Source organism: Anopheles funestus, unplaced genomic scaffold (assembly GCF_943734845.2).
Source record: "Anopheles funestus unplaced genomic scaffold, idAnoFuneDA-416_04 scaffold_16_ctg1, whole genome shotgun sequence".
NCBI classification, from domain to species: Eukaryota; Metazoa; Arthropoda; class Insecta; order Diptera; family Culicidae; genus Anopheles; species Anopheles funestus.
Window position 1 is genome coordinate 529,284 of NW_026045354.1, and position 25,959 is coordinate 555,242.

At 47.7% G+C, this 25,959-nt stretch overlaps 1 long non-coding RNA gene across 1 annotated transcript in view; it reads left to right on the plus strand.

Moving 5' to 3' along the window:
- The first annotated feature begins 335 nt into the window (after window positions 1–335).
- The window catches only part of LOC125774516 (uncharacterized), a 45,557-nt gene continuing 19,933 nt past the window's right edge, over window positions 336–25,959 (plus strand). Inside the window, exon 1 of the long non-coding RNA XR_007420997.1 lies at window positions 336–1,049. This is a non-coding gene — a long non-coding RNA (uncharacterized LOC125774516). The remainder of the gene's footprint in view (window positions 1,050–25,959) is intronic.

Consider the following 25,959-nt stretch of genomic DNA (forward strand, 5'->3'; position numbering starts at 1 on the left):
TGTCTTGGCTTATATGTCTTGGCTAATGTGTCTCGGCTAATGTGTCTTGGCTAATGTGTCTTGGCTAAGGTGTCTTGGCTAAGGTGTCTTGGCTAATCTGTCTTGGCTAAGGTGTCTTGGCTAATGTGTCTCGGCTAAGGTGTCTTGGCTAAGGTGTTTTGGCTAAGGTGTCTTGGCTAAGGTGTCTTGGCTAATGTGTCTTGGCTAATGTGTCTTGGCTAAGGTGTCTTGGCTAAGGTGTCTTGGCTAAGGTGTCTTGGCTAATGTGTCTTGGCTAAGGTGTCTTGGCTAAGGTGTTTTGGCTAATGTGTCTCGGCTAAGGTGTCTTGGCTAAGGTGTCTTGGCTAATGTGTCTCGGCTAAAGTGTCTTGGCTAAGGTGTCTTGGCTAAGGTGTCTTGGCTAAGGTGTCTTGGCTAAGGTGTCTTGGCTAAGGTGTCTTGGCTAATGTGTCTTGGCTAAGGTGTCTTGGCTAAGGTGTCTTGGCTAAGGTGTCTTGGCTAATGTGTCTTGGCTAATGTGTCTTGGCTAAGGTGTCTTGGCTAAGGTGTCTTGGCTGAGGTGTCTTGGCTAATGTGTCTTGGCTAAGGTGTCTTGGCTAAGGTGTCTTGGCTAATGTGTCTCGGCTAAAGTGTCTTGGCTAATGTGTCTTGGCTAAGGTGTCTTGGCTAAGGTGTCTTGGCTAATGTGTCTTGGCTAAGGTGTCTTGGCTAAGGTGTCTTGGCTAATGTGTCTTGGCTAAGGTGTCTTGGCTAATGTGTCTCGGCTAATGTGTCTTGGCTAAGGTGTCTTGGCTAATGTGTCTTGGCTAATGTGTCTTGGCTAATGTGTCTTGGCTAAGGTGTCTTGGCTAAGGTGTCTTGGCTAAGGTGTCTTGGCTAAAGTGTCTTGGCTAAGGTGTCTTGGCTAAGGTGTCTTGGCTAAGGTGTCTTGGCTAAGGTGTCTTGGCTAAGGTGTCTTGGCTAAGGTGTCTTGGCTAATGTGTCTTGGCTAAGGTGTCTTGGCTAAGGTGTCTTGGCTAATGTGTCTCGGCTAAGGTGTCTTGGCTTAGGTGTCTTGGCTAATGTGTCTCGGCTAATGTGTCGTGGCTAAGGTGTCTTGGCTAAGGTGTCTTGGCTAAGGTGTCTTGGCTAATGTGTCTTGGCTAAGGTGTCTTGGCTAAGGTGTCTTGGCTAATGTGTCTCGGCTAATGTGTCTTGGCTAAGGTGTCTTGGCTAATGTGTCTCGGCTAAGGTGTCTTGGCTAATGTGTCTTGGCTAATGTGTCTTGGCTAAGGTGTCTTGGCTAAGGTGTCTTGGCTAATGTGTCTCGGCTAAGGTGTCTTGGCTAATGTGTCTTGGCTAAGGTGTCTTGGCTAATGTGTCTTGGCTAAGGTGTCTTGGCTAAGGTGTCTTGGCTCAGGTGTCTTGGCTAAGGTGTCTTGGCTAAAGTGTCTTGGCTAAGGTGTCTTGGCTAAGGTGTCTTGGCTAATGTGTCTTGGCTTATATGTCTTGGCTAATGTGTCTCGGCTAATGTGTCTTGGCTAATGTGTCTTGGCTAAGGTGTCTTGGCTAATGTGTCTTGGCTAAGGTGTCTTGGCTAAGGTGTCTTGGCTAAGGGGTCTTGGCTAATGTGTCTTGGCTAAGGTGTCTTGGCTAATGTGTCTTGGCTAAGGTGTCTTGGCTAAGGTGTCTTGGCTAATGTGTCTCGGCTAAGGTGTTTCGGCTAATGTGTCTTGGCTAAGGTGTCTTGGCTAAGGTGTCTTGGCTTAGGTGTCTTGGCTAATGTGTCTTTGCTAATGTGTCTCGGCTAAGGTGTCTTGGCTAATGTGTCTTGGCTAAGGTGTCTTGACTAATGTGTCTTGGCTAAGGTGTCTTGGCTAACGTGTCTTGGCTAATGTGTCTCGGCTAAGGTGTCTTGGCTAATGTGTCTTGGCTAAGGTGTCTTGGCTAATGTGTCTTGGCTAAGGTGTCTTGGCTAAGGTGTATTGGCTCAGGTGTCTTGGCTAATGTGTCTTGGCTAATGTGTCTTGGCTAAGGTGTCTTGGCTAAGGTGTCTTGGCTAATCTGTCTTGGCTAAGGTGTCTTGGCTAATGTGTCTCGGCTAATGTGTCTTGGCTAAGGTGTCTTGGCTAATGTGTCTTGGCTAATGTGTCTTGGCTAAGGTGTCTTGGCTAAGGTGTCTTGGCTAATGTGTTTTGGCTAATGTGTCTCGGCTAAGGTGTCTTGGCTAATGTGTCTTGGCTAAGGTGTCTTGGCTAATGTGTCTTGGCTAAGGTGTCTTGGCTAAGGTGTCTTGGCTCAGGTGTCTTGGCTCAGGTGTCTTGGCTAACGTGTCTTGGCTAATGTGTCTCGGCTAAGGTGTCTTGGCTAATGTGTCTTGGCTAATGTGTCTTGGCTAAGGTGTCTTGGATAAGGTGTCTTGGCTAATATGTCTTGGCTAAGGTGTCTTGGCTAATGTGTCTCGGCTAATGTGTCTTGGCTAATGTGTCTTTGCTAATGTGTCTTGGCTAATGTGTCTCGGCTAAGGTGTTTTGGCTAATGTGTCTTGGCTAAGGTGTCTTGGCTAAGGTGTCTTGGCTAAGGTGTCTTGGCTAACGTGTCTTGGCTAATGTGTCTCGGCTAAGGTGTCTTGGCTAATGTGTCTTGGCTAAGGTGTCTTGGCTAATGTGTCTTGGCTAAGGTGTTTTGGCTAAGGTGTCTTGGCTCAGGTGTCTTGGCTCAGGTGTCTTGGCTAAGGTGTCTTGGCTAAGGTGTCTTGGCTAAGGTGTCTTGGCTAATGTGTCTTGGCTAAGGTGTCTTGGCTAATGTGTCTTGGCTAAGGTGTCTTGGCTAAGGTGTCTTGGCTCAGGTGTCTTGGCTAAGGTGTCTTGGCTAAGGTGTCTTGGCTAATGTGTCTCGGCTAAGGTGTCTTGGCTAATGTGTCTCGGCTAATGTGTCTTGGCTAATGTGTCTTGGCTAAGGTGTCTTGGCTAATATGTCTTGGCTAATATGTCTTGGCTAATATGTCTTGGCTAAGGTGTCTTGGCTAAGGTGTCTTGGCTAAGGTGTCTTGGCTAAGGTGTCTTGGCTAATGTGTCTTTGCTAATGTGTCTTGGCTAAGGTGTCTTGGCTAAGGTGTCTTGGCTAAGGTGTCTTGGCTAAAGTGTCTTGGCTAATGTGTCTTGGCTAAGGTGTCTAGGCTAAGGTGTCTTGGCTAATGTGTCTTGGCTAAGGTGTCTTGGCTAATGTGTCTTGGCTACGGTGTCTTGGCTACGGTGTCTTGGCTAATGTGTCTCGGCTAACGTGTCTTGGCTAAGGTGTCTTGGCTAAGGTGTCTTGGCTAAGGTGTCTTGGCTAATGTGTCTTGGCTAAGGTGTCTTGGCTAATGTGTCTTGGCTACGGTGTCTTGGCTAAGGTGTCTTGGCTAATGTGTCTCGGCTAACGTGTCTTGGCTAAGGTGTCTTGGCTAAGGTGTCTTGGCTAAGGTGTCTTGGCTAAGGTGTCTTGGCTAAGGTGTCTTGGCTAAGGTGTCTCGGCTAATGTGTCTTGGCTAAGGTGTCTTGGCTAAGGTGTCTTGGCTAATCTGTCTTGGCTAAGGTGTCTTGGCTAATGTGTCTCGGCTAAAGTGTCTTGGCTAAGGTGTCTTGGCTAAGGTGTCTTGGCTTATGTGTCTTGGCTAAGGTGTCTTGGCTAAGGTGTCTTGGCTAAGGTGTCTTGGCTAATGTGTCTTGGCTAAGGTGTCTTGGCTAAGGTGTCTTGGCTAAGGTGTCTTGGCTAAGGTGTCTTGGCTAATGTGTCTTGGCTAAGGTGTCTTGGCTAAGGTGTCTTGGCTAATGTGTCTTGGCTAAGGTGTCTTGGCTAAGGTGTCTTGGCTAATGTGTCTTTGCTAATGTGTCTTGGCTAATGTGTCTCGGCTAATGTGTCTCGGCTAACGTGTCTTGGCTAAGGTGTCTTGGCTAAGGTGTCTTGGCTAAGGTGTCTTGGCTAATGTGTCTCGGCTAATGTGTCTTGGCTAATGTGTCTTGGCTAAGGTGTCTTGGCTAAGGTGTCTTGGCTAAGGTGTCTTGGCTAATGTGTCTTGGCTAATGTGTCTTGGCTAAGGTGTCTTGGCTAAGGTGTCTTGGCTAATCTGTCTTGGCTAAGGTGTCTTGGCTAATGTGTCTCGGCTAAAGTGTCTTGGCTAAGGTGTCTTGGCTAAGGTGTCTTGGCTTATGTGTCTTGGCTAAGGTGTCTTGGCTAAGGTGTCTTGGCTAAGGTGTCTTGGCTAATGTGTCTTGGCTAAGGTGTCTTGGCTACGGTGTCTTGGCTACGGTGTCTTGGCTAATGTGTCTCGGCTAACGTGTCTTGGCTAAGGTGTCTTGACTAATGTGTCTTGGCTAAGGTGTCTTGGCTAAGGTGTCTTGGCTAATGTGTCTTGGCTAAGGTGTCTTGGCTAATGTGTCTTGGCTACGGTGTCTTGGCTACGGTGTCTTGGCTAATGTGTCTCGGCTAACGTGTGTTGGCTAAGGTGTCTTGGCTAAGGTGTCTTGGCTAAGGTGTCTTGGCTAAGGTGTCTTGGCTAAGGTGTCTTGGCTAAGGTGTCTTGGCTAAGGTGTCTTGGCTAATCTGTCTTGGCTAAGGTGTCTTGGCTAATGTGTCTCGGCTAAAGTGTCTTGGCTAAGGTGTCTTGGCTAAGGTGTCTTGGCTTATGTGTCTTGGCTAAGGTGTCTTGGCTAAGGTGTCTCGGCTAATGTGTCTTGGCTAAGGTGTCTTGGCTAAAGTGTCTTGGCTAATCTGTCTTGGCTAAGGTGTCTTGGCTAATGTGTCTCGGCTAAGGTGTCTTGGCTAAGGTGTCTTGGCTAAGGTGTCTTGGCTTATGTGTCTTGGCTAAGGTGTCTTGGCTAAGGTGTCTTGGCTAAGGTGTCTTGGCTAATGTGTCTTGGCTAAGGTGTCTTGGCTAAGGTGTCTTGGCTAAGGTGTCTTGGCTAAGGTGTCTTGGCTAATGTGTCTTGGCTAAGGTGTCTTGGTTTATGTGTCTTGGCTAAGGTGTCTTGGCTAAGGTGTCTTGGCTAATGTGTCTTGGCTAAGGTGTCTTGGCTAATGTGTCTTGGCTAAGGTGTCTTGGCTAATGTGTCTTGGCTAAGGTGTCTTGGCTAAGGTGTCTTGGCTAATGTGTCTTGGCTAAGGTGTCTTGGCTAAGGTGTCTTGGCTAAGGTGTCTTGGCTAATGTGTCTTGGCTAATGTGTCTTGGCTAATGTGTCTTGGCTAAGGTGTCTTGGCTAAGGTGTCTTGGCTAAGGTGTCTTGGCTAAAGTGTCTTGGCTAAGGTGTCTTGGCTAAGGTGTCTTGGCTAAGGTGTCTTGGCTAAGGTGTCTTGGCTAAGGTGTCTTGGCTAAGGTGTCTTGGCTAATGTGTCTTGGCTAAGGTGTCTTGGCTAAGGTGTCTTGGCTAATGTGTCTCGGCTAAGGTGTCTTGGCTAATGTGTCTTGGCTACGGTGTCTTGGCTACGGTGTCTTGGCTAATGTGTCTCGGCTAACGTGTCTTGGCTAAGGTGTCTTGGCTAAGGTGTCTTGGCTAAGGTGTCTCGGCTAATGTGTCTTGGCTAAGGTGTCTTGGCTAAGGTGTCTTGGCTAATCTGTCTTGGCTAAGGTGTCTTGGCTAATGTGTCTCGGCTAAAGTGTCTTGGCTAAGGTGTCTTGGCTAAGGTGTCTTGGCTTATGTGTCTTGGCTAATGTGTCTTGGCTAAGGTGTCTTGGCTAAGGTGTCTTGGCTAAGGTGTCTTGGCTAATGTGTCTTGGCTAAGGTGTCTTGGCTAAGGTGTCTTGGCTAAGGTGTCTTGGCTAAGGTGTCTTGGCTAATGTGTCTTTGCTAATGTGTCTTGGCTAAGGTGTCTTGGCTAAGGTGTCTTGGCTAAGGTGTCTTGGCTAAAGTTTCTTGGCTAATGTGTCTTGGCTAAGGTGTCTTGGCTAATGTGTCTTGGCTAAGGTGTCTTGGCTAAGCTGTCTTGGCTAAGGTGTCTTGGCTAAGGTGTCTTGGCTAAGGTGTCTCGGCTAATGTGTCTTGGCTAAGGTGTCTTGGCTAAGGTGTCTTGGCTAAGGTGTCTTGGCTAATGTGTCTTTGCTAATGTGTCTTGGCTAAGGTGTCTTGGCTAAGGTGTCTTGGCTAAGGTGTCTTGGCTAAAGTGTCTTGGCTAATGTGTCTTGGCTAAGGTGTCTTGGCTAAGGTGTCCTGGCTAATGTGTCTTGGCTAAGGTGTCTTGGCTAATGTGTCTTGGCTACGGTGTCTTGGCTACGGTGTCTTGGCTAATGTGTCTCGGCTAACGTGTCTTGGCTAAGGTGTCTTGGCTAAGGTGTCTTGGCTAAGGTGTCTTGGCTAAGGTGTCTCGGCTAATGTGTCTTGGCTAAGGTGTCTTGGCTAAGGTGTCTTGGCTAATCTGTCTTGGCTAAGGTGTCTCGGCTAATGTGTCTCGGCTAAAGTGTCTTGGCTAAGGTGTCTTGGCTAAGGTGTCTTGGCTTATGTGTCTTGGCTAATGTGTCTTGGCTAAGGTGTCTTGGCTAAGGTGTCTTGGCTAATGTGTCTTGGCTAAGGTGTCTTGGCTCAGGTGTCTTGGCTAAGGTGTCTTGGCTAAGGTGTCTTGGCTAAGGTGTCTTGGCTAATGTGTCTTGGCTAAGGTGTCTTGGCTAATGTGTCTTGGCTAAGGTGTCTTGGCTAAGGTGTCTTGGCTCAGGTGTCTTGGCTAAGGTGTCTTGGCTAAGGTGTCTTGGCTAATGTGTCTCGGCTAAGGTGTCTTGGCTAATGTGTCTCGGCTAATGTGTCTTGGCTAATGTGTCTTGGCTAAGGTGTCTTGGCTAATATGTCTTGGCTAATATGTCTTGGCTAATATGTCTTGGCTAAGGTGTCTTGGCTAAGGTGTCTTGGTTAAGGTGTCTTGGCTAAGGTGTCTTGGCTAAAGTGTCTTGGCTAATGTGTCTTGGCTAAGGTGTCTTGGCTAAGGTGTCTTGGCTAATGTGTCTTGGCTAAGGTGTCTTGGCTAATGTGTCTTGGCTACGGTGTCTTGGCTACGGTGTCTTGGCTAATGTGTCTCGGCTAACGTGTCTTGGCTAAGGTGTCTTGGCTAATGTGTCTTGGCTAAGGTGTCTTGGCTAATGTGTCTTGGCTACGGTGTCTTGGCTAAGGTGTCTTGGCTAATGTGTCTCGGCTAACGTGTCTTGGCTAAGGTGTCTTGGCTAAGGTGTCTTGGCTAAGGTGTCTTGGCTAAGGTGTCTTGGCTAAGGTGTCTTGGCTAAGGTGTCTCGGCTAATGTGTCTTGGCTAAGGTGTCTTGGCTAAGGTGTCTTGGCTAATCTGTCTTGGCTAAGGTGTCTTGGCTAATGTGTCTCGGCTAAAGTGTCTTGGCTAAGGTGTCTTGGCTAAGGTGTCTTGGCTTATGTGTCTTGGCTAAGGTGTCTTGGCTAAGGTGTCTTGGCTAAGGTGTCTTGGCTAATGTGTCTTGGCTAAGGTGTCTTGGCTAAGGTGTCTTGGCTAAGGTGTCTTGGCTAAGGTGTCTTGGCTAATGTGTCTTGGCTAAGGTGTCTTGGCTAAGGTGTCTTGGCTAAGGTGTCTTGGCTAAGGTGTCTTGGCTAAGGTGTCTTGGCTAATGTGTCTTTGCTAATGTGTCTTGGCTAATGTGTCTCGGCTAATGTGTCTCGGCTAACGTGTCTTGGATAAGGTGTCTTGGCTAAGGTGTCTTGGCTAAGGTGTCTTGGCTAATGTGTCTCGGCTAATGTGTCTTGGCTAATGTGTCTTGGCTAAGGTGTCTTGGCTAAGGTGTCTTGGCTAATCTGTCTTGGCTAATGTGTCTTGGCTAATGTGTCTTGGCTAAGGTGTCTTGGCTAAGGTGTCTTGGCTAATCTGTCTTGGCTAAGGTGTCTTGGCTAATGTGTCTCGGCTAAAGTGTCTTGGCTAAGGTGTCTTGGCTAAGGTGTCTTGGCTTATGTGTCTTGGCTAAGGTGTCTTGGCTAAGGTGTCTTGGCTAAGGTGTCTTGGCTAATGTGTCTTGGCTAAGGTGTCTTGGCTACGGTGTCTTGGCTACGGTGTCTTGGCTAATGTGTCTCGGCTAACGTGTCTTGGCTAAGGTGTCTCGACTAATGTGTCTTGGCTAAGGTGTCTTGGCTAAGGTGTCTTGGCTAATGTGTCTTGGCTAAGGTGTCTTGGCTAATGTGTCTTGGCTACGGTGTCTTGGCTACGGTGTCTTGGCTAATGTGTCTCGGCTAACGTGTCTTGGCTAAGGTGTCTTGGCTAAGGTGTCTTGGCTAAGGTGTCTTGGCTAAGGTGTCTTGGCTAAGGTGTCTTGGCTAAGGTGTCTTGGCTAAGGTGTCTTGGCTAATCTGTCTTGGCTAAGGTGTCTTGGCTAATGTGTCTCGGCTAAAGTGTCTTGGCTAAGGTGTCTTGGCTAAGGTGTCTTGGCTTATGTGTCTTGGCTAAGGTGTCTTGGCTAAGGTGTCTCGGCTAATGTGTCTTGGCTAAGGTGTCTTGGCTAAGGTGTCTTGGCTAATCTGTCTTGGCTAAGGTGTCTTGGCTAATGTGTCTCGGCTAAAGTGTCTTGGCTAAGGTGTCTTGGCTAAGGTGTCTTGGCTTATGTGTCTTGGCTAAGGTGTCTTGGCTAAGGTGTCTTGGCTAAGGTGTCTTGGCTAATGTGTCTTGGCTAAGGTGTCTTGGCTAATGTGTCTTGGCTAAGGTGTCTTGGTTAATGTGTCTTGGCTAAGGTGTCTTGGCTAAGGTGTCTTGGCTAATGTGTCTTGGCTAAGGTGTCTTGGCTAATGTGTCTTGGCTAAGGTGTCTTGGCTAATGTGTCTTGGCTAAGGTGTCTTGGCTAAGGTGTCTTGGCTAATGTGTCTTGGCTAAGGTGTCTTGGCTAAGGTGTCTTGGCTAATCTGTCTTGGCTAAGGTGTCTTGGCTAATGTGTCTCGGCTAAAGTGTCTTGGCTAAGGTGTCTTGGCTAAGGTGTCTTGGCTTATGTGTCTTGGCTAAGGTGTCTTGGCTAAGGTGTCTTGGCTAAGGTGTCTTGGCTAATGTGTCTTGGCTAAGGTGTCTTGGCTACGGTGTCTTGGCTACGGTGTCTTGGCTAATGTGTCTCGGCTAATGTGTCTTGGCTAAGGTGTCTTGGCTAATGTGTCTTGGCTAAGGTGTCTTGGCTAAGGTGTCTTGGCTAATGTGTCTTGGCTAAGGTGTCTTGGCTAATGTGTCTCGGCTACGGTGTCTTGGCTACGGTGTCTTGGCTAATGTGTCTCGGCTAACGTGTCTTGGCTAAGATGTCTTGGCTAAGGTGTCTTGGCTAAGGTGTCTCGGCTAATGTGTCTTGGCTAAGGTGTCTTGGCTAAGGTGTCTTGGCTAATCTGTCTTGGCTAAGGTGTCTTGGCTAATGTGTCTCGGCTAAAGTGTCTTGGCTAAGGTGTCTTGGCTAAGGTGTCTTGGCTTATGTGTCTTGGCTAAGGTGTCTTGGCTAAGGTGTCTTGGCTAAGGTGTCTTGGCTAAGGTGTCTTGGCTAAGGTGTCTTGGCTAAGGTGTCTTGGCTAATGTGTCTTTGCTAATGTGTCTTGGCTAAGGTGTCTTGGCTAAGGTGTCTTGGCTAAAGTGTCTTGGCTAATGTGTCTTGGCTAAGGTGTCTTGGCTAATGTGTCTTGGCTAAGGTGTCTTGGCTAAGCTGTCTTGGCTAAGGTGTCTTGGCTAAGGTGTCTTGGCTAAGGTGTCTCGGCTAATGTGTCTTGGCTAAGGTGTCTTGGCTAAGGTGTCTTGGCTAAGGTGTCTTGGCTAATGTGTCTTTGCTAATGTGTCTTGGCTAAGGTGTCTTGGCTAAGGTGTCTTGGCTAAGGTGTCTTGGCTAAAGTGTCTTGGCTAATGTGTCTTGGCTAAGGTGTCTTGGCTAAGGTGTCTTGGCTAATGTGTCTTGGCTAAGGTGTCTTGGCTAATGTGTCTTGGCTACGGTGTCTTGGCTACGGTGTCTTGGCTAATGTGTCTCGGCTAACGTGTCTTGGCTAAGGTGTCTTGGCTAAGGTGTCTTGGCTAAGGTGTCTTGGCTAAGGTGTCTCGGCTAATGTGTCTTGGCTAAGGTGTCTTGGCTAAGGTGTCTTGGCTAATCTGTCTTGGCTAAGGTGTCTCGGCTAATGTGTCTCGGCTAAAGTGTCTTGGCTAAGGTGTCTTGGCTAAGGTGTCTTGGCTTATGTGTCTTGGCTAAGGTGTCTTGGCTAAGGTGTCTTGGCTAAGGTGTCTTGGCTAATGTGTCTTGGCTAAGGTGTCTTGGCTAAGGTGTCTTGGCTAAGGTGTCTTGGCTAAGGTGTCTTGGCTAAGGTGTCTTGGCTAAGGTGTCTTGGCTAAGGTGTCTTGGCTAATGTGTCTCGGCTAAGGTGTCTCGGCTAAGGTGTCTTGGCTAAGGTGTCTCGGCTAAGGTGTTTCGGCTAAGGTGTCTTGGCTAATGTGTCTTGGCTACGGTGTCTTGGCTACGGTGTCTTGGCTAATGTGTCTCGGCTAACGTGTCTTGGCTAAGGTGTCTTGGCTAAGGTGTCTTGGCTAAGGTGTCTTGGCTAAGGTGTCTCGGCTAATGTGTCTTGGCTAAGGTGTCTTGGCTAAGGTGTCTTGGCTAATGTGTCTCGGCTAAGGTGTTTCGGCTAATGTGTCTTGGCTAAGGTGTCTTGGCTAAGGTGTCTTGGCTTAGGTGTCTTGGCTAATGTGTCTTTGCTAATGTGTCTCGGCTAAGGTGTCTTGGCTAATGTGTCTTGGCTAAGGTGTCTTGGCTAATGTGTCTTGGCTAAGGTGTCTTGGCTAACGTGTCTTGGCTAATGTGTCTCGGCTAAGGTGTCTTGGCTAATGTGTCTTGGCTAAGGTGTCTTGGCTAATGTGTCTTGGCTAAGGTGTCTTGGCTAAGGTGTATTGGCTCAGGTGTCTTGGCTAAGGTGTCTTGGCTAAGGTGTCTCGGCTAAGGTGTCTTGGCTAATGTGTCTTGGCTAAGGTGTCTTGGCTAATGTGTCTTGGCTAAGGTGTCTTGGCTAATGTGTCTTGGTTAATGTGTCTTGGCTAATGTGTCTTGGCTAATGTGTCTTGGCTAATGTGTCTTGGCTAAGGTGTCTTGGCTAAGGTGTCTTGGCTAAGGTGTCTTGGCTCAGGTGTCTTGGCTCAGGTGTCTTGGCTAATGTGTCTTGGCTAAGGTGTCTTGGCTAAGGTGTCTTGGCTAAGGTGTCTTGGCTTATATGTCTTGGCTAATGTGTCTCGGCTAATGTGTCTTGGCTAATGTGTCTTGGCTAAGGTGTCTTGGCTAAGGTGTCTTGGCTAATCTGTCTTGGCTAAGGTGTCTTGGCTAATGTGTCTCGGCTAAAGTGTCTTGGCTAAGGTGTCTTGGCTAAGTTGTCTTGGCTAAGGTGTCTTGGCTAATGTGTCTTGGCTTATATGTCTTGGCTAATGTGTCTCGGCTAATGTGTCTTGGCTAATGTGTCTTGGCTAAGGTGTCTTGGCTAAGGTGTCTTGGCTAAAGTGTCTTGGCTAAGGTGTCTTGGCTAAGGTGTCTCGGCTAAAGTGTCTTGGCTAAGGTGTCTTGGCTAAGGTGTCTTGGCTAATGTGTCTCGGCTAAGGTGTCTTGGCTTAGGTGTCTTGGCTAATGTGTCTCGGCTAATGTGTCTTGGCTAAGGTGTCTTGGCTAAGGTGTCTTGGCTAAGGTGTCTTGGCTAATGTGTCTTGGCTAAGGTGTCTTGGCTAAGGTGTCTTGGCTAATGTGTCTCGGCTAATGTGTCTTGGCTAAGGTGTCTTGGCTAATGTGTCTCGGCTAAGGTGTCTTGGCTAATGTGTCTTGGCTAATGTGTCTTGGCTAAGGTGTCTTGGCTAAGGTGTCTTGGCTAATGTGTCTTGGCTAAGGTGTCTTGGCTAATGTGTCTTGGCTAAGGTGTCTTGGCTAATGTGTCTTGGCTAAGGTGTCTTGGCTAAGGTGTCTTGGCTCAGGTGTCTTGGCTAAGGTGTCTTGGCTAAAGTGTCTTGGCTAAGGTGTCTTGGCTAAGGTGTCTTGGCTAATGTGTCTTGGCTTATATGTCTTGGCTAATGTGTCTCGGCTAATGTGTCTTGGCTAATGTGTCTTGGCTAAGGTGTCTTGGCTAATGTGTCTTGGCTAAGGTGTCTTGGCTAAGGTGTCTTGGCTAAGGGGTCTTGGCTAATGTGTCTTGGCTAAGGTGTCTTGGCTAATGTGTCTTGGCTAAGGTGTCTTGGCTAAGGTGTCTTGGCTAATGTGTCTCGGCTAAGGTGTTTCGGCTAATGTGTCTTGGCTAAGGTGTCTTGGCTAAGGTGTCTTGGCTTAGGTGTCTTGGCTAATGTGTCTTTGCTAATGTGTCTCGGCTAAGGTGTCTTGGCTAATGTGTCTTGGCTAAGGTGTCTTGGCTAATGTGTCTTGGCTAAGGTGTCTTGGCTAACGTGTCTTGGCTAATGTGTCTCGGCTAAGGTGTCTTGGCTAATGTGTCTTGGCTAAGGTGTCTTGGCTAATGTGTCTTGGCTAAGGTGTCTTGGCTAAGGTGTATTGGCTCAGGTGTCTTGGCTAAGGTGTCTTGGCTAAGGTGTCTTGGCTAAGGTGTCTTGGCTAAGGTGTCTTGGCTAATGTGTCTTGGCTTATATGTCTTGGCTAATGTGTCTCGGCTAATGTGTCTTGGCTAATGTGTCTTGGCTAAGGTGTCTTGGATAAGGTGTCTTGGCTAATATGTCTTGGCTAAGGTGTCTTGGCTAATGTGTCTCGGCTAATGTGTCTTGGCTAATGTGTCTTTGCTAATGTGTCTTGGCTAATGTGTCTCGGCTAAGGTGTTTTGGCTAAGGTGTCTTGGCTAACGTGTCTTGGCTAATGTGTCTCGGCTAAGGTGTCTTGGCTAAGGTGTCTTGGCTAATGTGTCTTGGCTAAGGTGTCTTGGCTAAGGTGTCTTGGCTCAGGTGTCTTGGCTCAGGTGTCTTGGCTAAGGTGTCTTGGCTAAGGTGTCTTGGCTAAGGTGTCTTGGCTAATGTGTCTTGGCTAAGGTGTCTTGGCTAATGTGTCTTGGCTAAGGTGTCTTGGCTCAGGTGTCTTGGCTAAGGTGTCTTGGCTAAGGTGTCTTGGCTAATGTGTCTCGGCTAAGGTGTCTTGGCTAAGGTGTCTTGGCTAATGTGTCTCGGCTAATGTGTCTTGGCTAATGTGTCTTGGCTAAGGTGTCTTGGCTAATATGTCTTGGCTAATATGTCTTGGCTAATATGTCTTGGCTAAGGTGTCTTGGCTAAGGTGTCTTGGCTAAGGTGTCTTGGCTAAGGTGTCTTGGCTAATGTGTCTTTGCTAATGTGTCTTGGCTAAGGTGTCTTGGCTAAGGTGTCTTGGCTAATGTGTCTTGGCTAAGGTGTCTTGGCTAATGTGTCTTGGCTACGGTGTCTTGGCTACGGTGTCTTGGCTAATGTGTCTCGGCTAACGTGTCTTGGCTAAGGTGTCTTGGCTAAGGTGTCTTGGCTAAGGTGTCTTGGCTAATGTGTCTTGGCTAAGGTGTCTTGGCTAATGTGTCTTGGCTACGGTGTCTTGGCTAAGGTGTCTTGGCTAATGTGTCTCGGCTAACGTGTCTTGGCTAAGGTGTCTTGGCTAAGGTGTCTTGGCTAAGGTGTCTTGGCTAAGGTGTCTCGGCTAATGTGTCTTGGCTAAGGTGTCTTGGCTAAGGTGTCTTGGCTAATCTGTCTTGGCTAAGGTGTCTTGGCTAATGTGTCTCGGCTAAAGTGTCTTGGCTAAGGTGTCTTGGCTAAGGTGTCTTGGCTTATGTGTCTTGGCTAAGGTGTCTTGGCTAAGGTGTCTTGGCTAAGGTGTCTTGGCTAATGTGTCTTGGCTAAGGTGTCTTGGCTAAGGTGTCTTGGCTAAGGTGTCTTGGCTAATGTGTCTTGGCTAAGGTGTCTTGGCTAAGGTGTCTTGGCTAATGTGTCTTGGCTAAGGTGTCTTGGCTAAGGTGTCTTGGCTAATGTGTCTTTGCTAAGGTGTATTGGCTAATGTGTCTCGGCTAATGTGTCTCGGCTAACGTGTCTTGGCTAAGGTGTCTTGGCTAAGGTGTCTTGGCTAAGGTGTCTTGGCTAATGTGTCTCGGCTAATGTGTCTTGGCTAATGTGTCTTGGCTAAGGTGTCTTGGCTAAGGTGTCTTGGCTAATCTGTCTTGGCTAATGTGTCTTGGCTAATGTGTCTTGGCTAAGGTGTCTTGGCTAAGGTGTCTTGGCTAATCTGTCTTGGCTAAGGTGTCTTGGCTAATGTGTCTCGGCTAAAGTGTCTCGGCTAAAGTGTCTTGGCTAAGGTGTCTTGGCTAAGGTGTCTTGGCTAAGGTGTCTTGGCTAAGGTGTCTTGGCTAAGGTGTCTTGGCTAAGGTGTCTTGGCTAATGTGTCTTGGCTAAGGTGTCTTGGCTAATGTGTCTTGGCTAAGGTGTCTCGGCTAAGGTGTCTTGGCTAAGGTGTCTTGGCTAATGTGTCTTGGCTAAGGTGTCTTGGCTAATGTGTCTTGGCTAAAGTGTCTTGGCTAAGGTGTCTTGGCTAATGTGTCTCGGCTAAGGTGTCTTGGCTAAGGTGTCTTGGCTAATGTGTCTTGGCTAATGTGTCTCGGCTAAGGTGTCTTGGCTAATGTGTCTCGGCTAATGTGTCTTGGCTAATGTGTCTTGGCTAAGGTGTCTTGGCTAAGGTGTCTTGGTTAAGGTGTCTTGGCTAAGGTGTCTTGGCTAATCTGTCTGGGCTAATGTGTCTCGGCTAAAGTGTCTTGGCTAAGGTGTCTTGGCTAAGGTGTCTCGGCTAAGGTGTCTTGGCTAAGGTGTCTTGGCTAATGTGTCTTGGCTAATGTGTCTTGGCTAAGGTGTCTTGGCTAAGGTGTCTTGGCTAATCTGTCTTGGCTAATGTGTCTTGGCTAAGGTGTCTTGGCTAATGTGTCTTGGCTAAAGTGTCTTGGCTAAGGTGTCTTGGCTAATGTGTCTCGGCTAAGGTGTCTTGGCTAAAGTGTCTTGGCTAAGGTGTCTTGGCTAATGTGTCTTGGCTAAGGTGTCTTGGCTAATGTGTCTTGGCTAAGGTGTCTTGGCTAATGTATCTTGGCTAAGGTGTCTTGGCTAATGTGTCTTGGCTAAGGTGTCTTGGCTAAGGTGTCTTGGCTAAGGTGTCTTGGCTAATGTGTCTTGGCTAAGGTGTCTTGGCTAATGTGTCTTGGCTAAAGTGTCTTGGCTAAGGTGTCTTGGCTAATGTGTCTCGGCTAAGGTGTCTTGGCTAAGGTGTCTTGGCTAATGTGTCTTGGCTAATGTGTCTCGGCTAAGGTGTCTTGGCTAAGGTGTTTTGGCTAAGGTGTCTTGGCTAAGGTGTCTTGGCTAAGGTGTCTTGGCTAATGTGTCTTGGCTAAGGTGTCTTGGCTAATGTGTCTTGGCTAAGGTGTCTTGGCTAAGGTGTCTTGGCTAAGGTGTCTTGTTTAATGTGTCTTGGCTAAGGTGTCTTGGCTAATGTGTCTTGGCTAAAGTGTCTTGGCTAAGGTGTCTTGGCTAAGGTGTCTTGGCTAAGGTGTCTTGGCTAAGGTGTCTTGGCTAATGTGTCTTGGCTAATGTGTCTCGGCTAAGGTGTCTTGGCTAAGGTGTCTTGGCTAAGGTGTCTTGGCTAAGGTGTCTTGGCTAAGGTGTCTTGGCTAATGTGTCTTGGCTAAGGTGTCTTGGCTAAGGTGTCTTGGTTAAGGTGTCTTGGCTAAGGTGTCTTGGCTAATCTGTCTGGGCTAATGTGTCTCGGCTAAAGTGTCTTGGCTAAGGTGTCTTGGCTAAGGTGTCTTGGCTAAGGTGTCTTGGCTAAGGTGTCTTGGCTAATGTGTCTCGGCTAAGGTGTCTTGGCTAAGGTGTCTTGGCTAAGGTGTTTTGATTAAGGTGTCTTGGCTAATCTGTCTTGGCTAATGTGTCTCGGCTAAAGTGTCTTGGCTAAGGTGTCTTGGCTAAGGTGTCTTGGCTAAGGTGTCTTGGCTAAGGTGTCTTGGCTAATGTGTCTCGGCTAAGGTGTCTTGGCTATTCTGTCTTGGCTAATGTGTCTCGGCTAAGGTGTCTTGGCTAAAGTGTCTTGGCTAAGGTGTCTTGGCTAAGGTGTCTTGGCTAAGGTGTCTTGGCTAATGTGTCTCGGCTAATGTGTCTTGGCTAATGTGTCTTGGCTAAGGTGTCTTGGCTAAGGTGTCTTGGTTAAGGTGTCTTGGCTAAGGTGTCTTGGCTAATCTGTCTGGGCTAATGTGTCTCGGCTAATGTGTCTTGGCTAAGGTGTCTTGGCTAAGGTGTCTCGGCTAAGGTGTCTTGGCTAAGGTGTCTTGGCTAATGTGTCTTGGCTAATGTGTCTTGGCTAAGGTGTCTTGGCTAAGGTGTCTTGGCTAATCTGTCTTGGCTTATGTGTCTTGGCTAATGTGTCTTGGCTAATGTGTCTTGGCTAAAGTGTCTTGGCTAAGGTGTCTTGGCTAATGTGTCTCGGCTAAGGTGTCTTGGCTAAAGTGTCTTGGCTAAGGTGTCTTGGCTAATGTGTCTTGGCTAAGGTGTCTTGGCTAATGTGTCTTGGCTAAGGTGTCTTGGCTAATGTATCTTGGCTAAGGTGTCTTGGCTAATGTGTCTTGGCTAAGGTGTCTTGGCTAAGGTGTCTTGGCTAATGTGTCTTGGCTAAGGTGTCTTGGCTAATGTGTCTTGGCTAAAGTGTCTTGGCTAAGGTGTCTTGGCTAATGTGTCTTGGCTAAGGTGTCTTGGCAAAGGTGTCTTGGCTAAGGTGTCTTGGCTAAGGTGTCTTGGCTAAGGTGTCTTGGCTAAAGTGTCTCGGCTAATGTGTCTTGGCTAATGTGTCTTGGCTAAGGTGTCTTGGCTAAGGTGTCTTGGCTAAGGTGTCTTGGCTAAGGTGTCTTGGCTAAGGTGTCTTGGCTAATGTGTCTTGGCTAATGTGTCTCGGCTAAGGTGTCTTGGCTAATGTGTCTTGGCTAAAGTGTCTTGGCTAAAGTGTCTTGGCTAATGTGTCTCGGCTAAGGTGTCTTGGCTAAAGTGTCTTGGCTAAGGTGTCTTGGCTAATGTGTCTTGGCTAAGGTGTCTTGGCTAATGTGTCTTGGCTAAGGTGTCTTGGCTAATGTATCTTGGCTAAGGTGTCTTGGCTAATGTGTCTTGGCTAAGGTGTCTTGGCTAAGGTGTCTTGGCTAAGGTGTCTTGGCTAATGTGTCTCGGCTAAGGTGTCTTGGCTAAAGTGTCTTGGCTAAGGTGTCTTGGCTAATGTGTCTTGGCTAAGGTGTCTTGGCTAATGTGTCTTGGCTAAGGTGTCTTGGCTAATGTATCTTGGCTAAGGTGTCTTGGCTAATGTGTCTTGGCTAAGGTGTCTTGGCTAAGGTGTCTTGGCTAAGGTGTCTTGGCTAATGTGTCTTGGCTAAGGTGTCTTGGCTAATGTGTCTTGGCTAAAGTGTCTTGGCTAAGGTGTCTTGGCTAATGTGTCTTGGCTAAGGTGTCTTGGCTAATGTGTCTTGGCTAAGGTGTCTTGGCAAAGGTGTCTTGGCTAAGGTGTCTTGGCTAAGGTGTCTTGGCTAAGGTGTCTTGGCTAAAGTGTCTCGGCTAATGTGTCTTGGCTAATGTGTCTTGGCTAAGGTGTCTTGGCTAAGGTGTCTTGGCTAAGGTGTCTTGGCTAAGGTGTCTTGGCTAAGGTGTCTTGGCTAAGGTGTCTTGGCTAAGGTGTCTTGGCTAAGGTGTCTTGGCTAATGTGTCTTGGCTAAAGTGTCTTGGCTAAGGTGTCTTGGCTAATGTGTCTCGGCTAAGGTGTCTTGGCTAAAGTGTCTTGGCTAAGGTGTCTTGGCTAATGTGTCTTGGCTAAGGTGTCTTGGCTAATGTGTCTTGGCTAAGGTGTCTTGGCTAATGTATCTTGGCTAAGGTGTCTTGGCTAATGTGTCTTGGCTAAGGTGTCTTGGCTAAGGTGTCTTGGCTAAGGTGTCTTGGCTAATGTGTCTTGGCTAAGGTGTCTTGGCTAATGTGTCTTGGCTAAAGTGTCTTGGCTAAGGTGTCTTGGCTAATGTGTCTTGGCTAATGTGTCTCGGCTAAGGTGTCTTGGCTAAGGTGTCTTGGCTAATGTGTCTTGGCTAATGTGTCTCGGCTAAGGTGTCTTGGCTAAGGTGTCTTGGCTAAGGTGTCTTGGCTAAGGTGTCTTGGCTAAGGTGTCTTGGCTAATGAGTCTTGGCTAATGTGTCTTGGCTAAGGTGTCTTGGCTAAGGTGTCTTGGCTAAGGTGTCTTGGCTAATGTGTCTTGGCTAAGGTGTCTTGGCTAATGTGTCTTGGCTAAAGTGTCTTGGCTAAGGTGTCTTGGCTAATGTGTCTCGGCTAAGGTGTCTTGGCTAAGGTGTCTTGGCTAATGTGTCTTGGCTAATGTGTCTCGGCTATGGTGTCTTGGCTAATGTGTCTCGGCTAATGTGTCTTGGCTAATGTGTCTTGGCTAAGGTGTCTTGGCTAAGGTGTCTTGGTTAAGGTGTCTTGGCTAAGGTGTCTTGGCTAATCTGTCTGGGCTAATGTGTCTCGGCTAAAGTGTCTTGGCTAAGGTGTCTTGGCTAAGGTGTCTCGGCTAAGGTGTCTTGGCTAAGGTGTCTTGGCTAATGTGTCTTGGCTAATGTGTCTTGGCTAAGGTGTCTTGGCTAAGGTGTCTTGGCTAATCTGTCTTGGCTAATGTGTCTTGGCTAAGGTGTCTTGGCTAATGTGTCTTGGCTAAAGTGTCTTGGCTAAGGTGTCTTGGCTAAGGTGTCTTGGCTAAGGTGTCTTGGCTAAGGTGTCTTGGCTAATGTGTCTCGGCTAAGGTGTCTTGGCTAATGTGTCTTGGCTAAGGTATCTTGGCTAAGGTGTCTTGTTTAAGGTGTCTTGTTTAAGGTGTCTTGGCTAATGTGTCTTGGCTAAGGTGTCTTGGCTAATGTGTCTTGGCTAAAGTGTCTTGGCTAAGGTGTCTTGGCTAATGTGTCTCGGCTAATGTGTCTTGGCTAAGGTGTCTTGGCTAATGTGTCTTGGCTAATGTATCTCGGCTAAGGTGTCTTGGCTAAGGTGTCTTCGCTAAGGTGTCTTGGCTAATGTGTCTTGGCTAAGGTGTCTTGGCTAATGTGTCTTGGCTAAGGTGTCTTGGCTAATGTGTCTTGGCTAAAGTGTCTTGGCTAAGGTGTCTTGGCTAATGTGTCTCGGCTAAGGTGTCTTGGCTAAAGTGTCTTGGCTAAGGTGTCTTGGCTAATGTGTCTTGGCTAAGGTGTCTTGGCTAATGTGTCTTGGCTAAGGTGTCTTGGCTAATGTGTCTTGGCTAAGGTGTCTTGGCTAATGTGTCTTGGCTAATGTGTCTTGGCTAAGGTGTCTTGGCTAATGTGTCTTGGCTAATGTGTCTTGGCTAAGGTGTCTTGGCTAAGGTGTCTTGGCTAAGGTGTCTTGGCTAAGGTGTCTTGGCTAATGTGTCTCGGCTAAAGTGTCTTGGCTAAGGTGTCTTGGCTAATGTGTCTTGGCTAATGTGTCTCTTCTAAGGTGTCTTGGCTAAGGTGTCTTGGCTAAGGTGTCTTGGCTAATGTGTCTTGGCTAAGGTGTCTTGGCTAATGTGTCTTGGCTAATGTGTCTTGGCTAAGGTGTCTTGGCTAATGTGTCTTGGCTAATGTGTCTTGGCTAAGGTGTCTTGGCTAAGGTGTCTTGGCTAAGGTGTCTTGGCTAAGGTGTCTTGGCTAATGTGTCTCGGCTAAAGTGTCTTGGCTAAGGTGTCTTGGCTAATGTGTCTTGGCTAATGTGTCTCTTCTAAGGTGTCTTGGCTAAGGTGTCTTGGCTAAGGTGTCTTGGCTAATGTGTCTTGGCTAAGGTGTCTTGGCTAATGTGTCTTGGCTAATGTGTCTCGGCTAATGTGTCTTGGCTAAGGTGTCTTGGCTAATGTGTCTTGGCTAATGTATCTCGGCTAAGGTGTCTTGGCTAAGGTGTCTTGGCTAAGGTGTCTTGGCTAATGTGTCTTGGCTAAGGTGTCTTGGCTAAAGTGTCTTGGCTAAGGTGTCTTGGCTAATGTGTCTTGGCTAAGGTGTCTTGGCTAATGTGTCTTGGCTAAGGTGTCTTGGCTAATGTGTCTTGGCTAATGTGTCTTGGCTAAGGTGTCTTGGCTAATGTGTCTTGGCTAAGGTGTCTTGGCTAATGTGTCTTGGCTAATAAGTCTTGGCTAAGGTGTCTTGGCTAATGTGTCTTGGCTAATGTGTCTTGGCTAAGGTGTCTTGGCTAAGGTGTCTTGGCTAAGGTGTCTTGGCTAAGGTGTCTTGGCTAATGTGTCTCGGCTAAAGTGTCTTGGCTAAGGTGTCTTGGCTAATGTGTCTTGGCTAATGTGTCTCTTCTAAGGTGTCTTGGCTAAGGTGTCTTGGCTAAGGTGTCTTGGCTAAGGTGTCTTGGCTAAGGTGTCTTGGCTAATGTGTCTTGGCTAAGGTGTCTTGGCTAATGTGTCTTGGCTAAGGTGTCTTGGCTTAGGTGTCTTGGCTAAGGTGTCTTGGCTAATGTGTCTTGGCTAAGGTGTCTTGGCTAATGTGTCTTGGCTAAAGTGTCTTGGCTAAGGTGTCTTGGCTAATGTGTCTCGGCTAAGGTGTCTTGGCTAAGGTGTCTTGGCTAATGTGTCTTGGCTAATGTGTCTCGGCTAAGGTGTCTTGGCTAAGGTGTCTTGGCTAAGGTGTCTTGGCTAATGTGTCTCGGCTTATGTGTCTTGGCTAATGTGTCTTGGCTAAGGTGTCTTGGCTAAGGTGTCTTGGTTAAGGTGTCTTGGCTAAGGTGTCTTGGCTAATCTGTCTGGGCTAATGTGTCTCGGCTAAAGTGTCTTGGCTAAGGTGTCTTGGCTAAGGTGTCTCGGCTAAGGTGTCTTGGCTAAGGTGTCTTGGCTAATGTGTCTTGGCTAATGTGTCTTGGCTAAGGTGTCTTGGCTAAGGTGTCTTGGCTAATCTGTCTTGGCTAATGTGTCTTGGCTAAGGTGTCTTGGCTAATGTGTCTTGGCTAAAGTGTCTTGGCTAAGGTGTCTCGGCTAAGGTGTCTTGGCTAAAGTGTCTTGGCTAAGGTGTCTTGGCTAATGTGTCTTGGCTAAGGTGTCTTGGCTAATGTGTCTTGGCTAAGGTGTCTTGGCTAATGTATCTTGGCTAAGTTGTCTTGGCTAATGTGTCTTGGCTAAGGTGTCTTGGCTAAGGTGTCTTGGCTAATGTGTCTCGGCTAAGGTGTCTTGGCTAAGGTGTCTTGGCTAATCTGTGTTGGCTAATGTGTCTTGGCTAATGTGTCTCGGCTAAAGTGTCTTGGCTAAGGTGTCTTGGCTAATGTGTCTTGGCTAAGGTGTCTTGGCTAAGGTGTCTTGGCTAAGGTGTCTTCGCTAAGGTGTCTTGGCTAAGGTGTCTTGGCTAATCTGTCTTGGCTAAGGTGTCTTGGCTAAGGTGTCTTGGCTAATGTGTCTTGGCTAAGGTGTCTTGGCTAATGTGTCTTGGCTAATGTGTCTTGGCTAAGGTGTCTTGGCTAATGTGTCTTGGCTAAAGTGTCTTGGCTAAGGTGTCTTGGCTAATGTGTCTTGGCTAAAGTGTCTTGGCTAAGGTGTCTTGGCTAATGTGTCTCGGCTAAGGTGTCTTGGCTAATGTGTCTTGGCTAAGGTGTCTTGGCTAATGTGTCTTGGCTAAAGTGTCTTGGCTAAGGTGTCTTGGCTAATGTGTCTCGGCTAAGGTGTCTTGGCTAAAGTGTCTTGGCTAAGGTGTCTTGGCTAAGGTGTCTTGGCTAAGGTGTCTTGGCTAATGTGTCTCGGCTAATGTGTCTTGGCTAATGTGTTTTGGCTAAGGTGTCTTGGCTAAGGTGTCTTGGTTAAGGTGTCTTGGCTAAGGTGTCTTGGCTAATCTGTCTGGGCTAATGTGTCTCGGCTAAAGTGTCTTGGCTAAGGTGTCTTGGCTAAGGTGTCTTGGCTAAGGTGTCTTGGCTAAGGTGTCTTGGCTAATGTGTCTCGGCTAAGGTGTCTTGGCTAATGTGTCTTGGCTAATGTGTCTTGGCTAAAGTGTCTTGGCTAAGGTGTCTTGGCTAATGTGTCTTGGCTAAAGTGTCTTGGCTAAGGTGTCTTGGCTAATGTGTCTCGGCTAAGGTGTCTTGGCTAATGTGTCTTGGCTAAGGTGTCTTGGCTAATGTGTCTTGGCTAAAGTGTCTTGGCTAAGGTGTCTTGGCTAATGTGTCTCGGCTAAGGTGTCTTGGCTAAAGTGTCTTGGCTAATGTGTCTTGGCTAAGGTGTCTTGGCTAATGTGTCTTGGCTAAAGTGTCTTGGCTAAGGTGTCTCGGCTAAGGTGTCTTGGCTAAAGTGTCTTGGCTAAGGTGTCTTGGCTAATGTGTCTTGGCTAAGGTGTCTTGGCTAAGGTGTCTTGGCTAATGTGTCTCGGCTAAGGTGTCTTGGCTAAGGTGTCTTGGCTAAGGTGTCTTGACTAAGGTGTCTTGGCTAATCTGTCTTGGCTAATGTGTCTCGGCTAAAGTGTCTTGGCTAAGGTGTCTTGGCTAAGGTGTCTTGGCTAAGGTGTCTTGGCTAAGGTGTCTTGGCTAATGTGTCTCGGCTAAGGTGTCTTGGCTAATGTGTCTTGGCTAAGGTGTCTTGGCTAAGGTGTCTTGGCTAAGGTGTCTTGTTTAAGGTGTCTTGGCTAATGTGTCTTGGCTAAGGTGTCTTGGCTAATGTGTCTTGGCTAAAGTGTCTTGGCTAAGGTGTCTTGGCTAACGTATCTCGGCTAAGGTGTCTTGGCTAAGGTGTCTTGGCTAATGTGTCTTGGCTAAGGTGTCTTGGCTAAGGTGTCTCGGCTAAGGTGTCTTGGCTAATGTGTCTTGGCTAAGGTGTCTTGGCTAGTGTGTCTTGGCTAAGGTGTCTTGGCTAATGTGTCTTGGCTAAGGTGTCTTGGCTAATGTGTCTTGGCTAATGTGTCTTGGCTAAGGTGTCTTGGCTAATGTGTCTTGGCTAAAGTGTCTTGGCTAAGGTGTCTCGGCTAAGGTGTCTTGGCTAAAGTGTCTTGGCTAAGGTGTCTTGGCTAATGTGTCTTGGCTAAGGTGTCTTGGCTAAGGTGTCTTGGCTAATGTGTCTCGGCTAAGGTGTCTTGGCTAAGGTGTCTTGGCTAAGGTGTCTTGACTAAGGTGTCTTGGCTAATCTGTCTTGGCTAATGTGTCTCGGCTAAAGTGTCTTGGCTAAGGTGTCTTGGCTAAGGTGTCTTGGCTAAGGTGTCTTGGCTAAGGTGTCTTGGCTAATGTGTCTCGGCTAAGGTGTCTTGGCTAATGTGTCTTGGCTAAGGTGTCTTGGCTAAGGTGTCTTGGCTAAGGTGTCTTGTTTAAGGTGTCTTGGCTAATGTGTCTTGGCTAAGGTGTCTTGGCTAATGTGTCTTGGCTAAAGTGTCTTGGCTAAGGTGTCTTGGCTAACGTATCTCGGCTAAGGTGTCTTGGCTAAGGTGTCTTGGCTAATGTGTCTTGGCTAAGGTGTCTTGGCTAAGGTGTCTCGGCTAAGGTGTCTTGGCTAAGGTGTCTTGGCTAAGGTGTCTTGGCTAAAGTGTCTTGGCTAATCTGTCTAGGCTAATGTGTCTTGGCTAAGGTGTCTTGGCTAATGTGTCTTGGCTAAGGTGTCTTGGCTAAGGTGTCTTGGCTAAGGTGTCTTGGCTAATGTGTCTTGGCTAAGGTGTCTTGGCTAATGTGTCTTGGCTAAAGTGTCTTGGCTAAGGTGTCTTGGCTAATGTGTCTTGGCTAAAGTGTCTTGGCTAAGGTGTCTTGGCTAATGTGTCTCGGCTAAGGTGTCTTGGCTAAAGTGTCTTGGCTAAGGTGTCTTGGCTAATGTGTCTTGGCTAAGGTGTCTTGGCTAATGTGTCTTGGCTAAAGTGTCTTGGCTAAGGTGTCTTGGCTAATGTGTCTCGGCTAAGGTGTCTTGGCTAAAGTGTCTTGGCTAAGGTGTCTTGGCTAATGTGTCTTGGCTAAGGTGTCTTGGCTAATGTGTCTTGGCTAAAGTGTCTTGGCTAAGGTGTCTTGGCTAATGTGTCTCGGCTAAGGTGTCTTGGCTAAGGTGTCTTGGCTAATGTGTCTTGGCTAATGTGTCTCGGCTAAGGTGTCTTGGCTAAGGTGTCTTGGCTAAGGTGTCTTGGCTAATGTGTCTTGGCTAAGGTGTCTTGGCTAATGTGTCTTGGCTAAAGTGTCTTGGCTAAGGTGTCTTGGCTAATGTGTCTCGGCTAAGGTGTCTTGGCTAAGGTGTCTTGGCTAATGTGTCTTGGCTAATGTGTCTCGGCTAAGGTGTCTTGGCTAAGGTGTCTTGGCTAAGGTGTCTTGGCTAATGTGTCTTGGCTAAGGTGTCTTGGCTAATGTGTCTTGGCTAAAGTGTCTTGGCTAAGGTGTCTTGGCTAATGTGTCTCGGCTAATGTGTCTTGGCTAAGGTGTCTTGGCTAATGTGTCTTGGCTAATGTGTCTCGGCTAAGGTGTCTTGGCTAAGGTGTCTTGGCTAAGGTGTCTTGGCTAAGGTGTCTTGGCTAAGGTGTCTTGGCTAATGTGTCTTGGCTAAGGTGTCTTGGCTAAGGTGTCTTGGTTAAGGTGTCTTGGCTAAGGTGTCTTGGCTAATCTGTCTGGGCTAATGTGTCTCGGCTAAAGTGTCTTGGCTAAGGTGTCTTGGCTGAGGTGTTTTGGCTAAGGTGTCTTGGCTAAGGTGTCTTGGCTAAGGTGTCTCGGCTAAGGTGTCTTGGCTAATGTGTCTTGGCTAAGGTGTCTTGGCTAGTGTGTCTTGGCTAAGGTGTCTTGGCTAATGTGTCTTGGCTAAGGTGTCTTGGCTAATGTGTCTTGGCTAATGTGTCTTGGCTAAGGTGTCTTGGCTAATGTGTCTTGGCTAAAGTGTCTTGGCTAAGGTGTCTCGGCTAAGGTGTCTTGGCTAAAGTGTCTTGGCTAAGGTGTCTTGGCTAATGTGTCTTGGCTAAGGTGTCTTGGCTAAGGTGTCTTGGCTAATGTGTCTCGGCTAAGGTGTCTTGGCTAAGGTGTCTTGGCTAAGGTGTCTTGACTAAGGTGTCTTGGCTAATCTGTCTTGGCTAATGTGTCTCGGCTAAAGTGTCTTGGCTAAGGTGTCTTGGCTAAGGTGTCTTGGCTAAGGTGTCTTGGCTAAGGTGTCTTGGCTAATGTGTCTCGGCTAAGGTGTCTTGGCTAATGTGTCTTGGCTAAGGTGTCTTGGCTAAGGTGTCTTGGCTAAGGTGTCTTGTTTAAGGTGTCTTGGCTAATGTGTCTTGGCTAAGGTGTCTTGGCTAATGTGTCTTGGCTAAAGTGTCTTGGCTAAGGTGTCTTGGCTAACGTATCTCGGCTAAGGTGTCTTGGCTAAGGTGTCTTGGCTAATGTGTCTTGGCTAAGGTGTCTTGGCTAAGGTGTCTCGGCTAAGGTGTCTTGGCTAAGGTGTCTTGGCTAAGGTGTCTTGGCTAAAGTGTCTTGGCTAATCTGTCTAGGCTAATGTGTCTTGGCTAAGGTGTCTTGGCTAATGTGTCTTGGCTAAGGTGTCTTGGCTAAGGTGTCTTGGCTAAGGTGTCTTGGCTAATGTGTCTTGGCTAAGGTGTCTTGGCTAATGTGTCTTGGCTAAAGTGTCTTGGCTAAGGTGTCTTGGCTAATGTGTCTTGGCTAAAGTGTCTCGGCTAAGGTGTCTTGGCTAATGTGTCTTGGCTAAGTTGTCTTGGCTAATGTGTCTTGGCTAAGGTGTCTTGGCTAAGGTGTCTCGGCTAAGGTGTCTTGGCTAAGGTGTCTTGGCTAAGGTGTCTTGGCTAAAGTGTCTTGGCTAATCTGTCTAGGCTAATGTGTCTTGGCTAAGGTGTCTTGGCTAATGTGTCTTGGCTAAGGTGTCTTGGCTAAGGTGTCTTGGCTAAGGTGTCTTGGCTAATGTGTCTTGGCTAAGGTGTCTTGGCTAATGTGTCTTGGCTAAAGTGTCTTGGCTAAGGTGTCTTGGCTAATGTGTCTTGGCTAAGGTGTCTTGGCTAGTGTGTCTTGGCTAAGGTGTCTTGGCTAATGTGTCTTGGCTAAGGTGTCTTGGCTAATGTGTCTTGGCTAATGTGTCTTGGCTAAGGTGT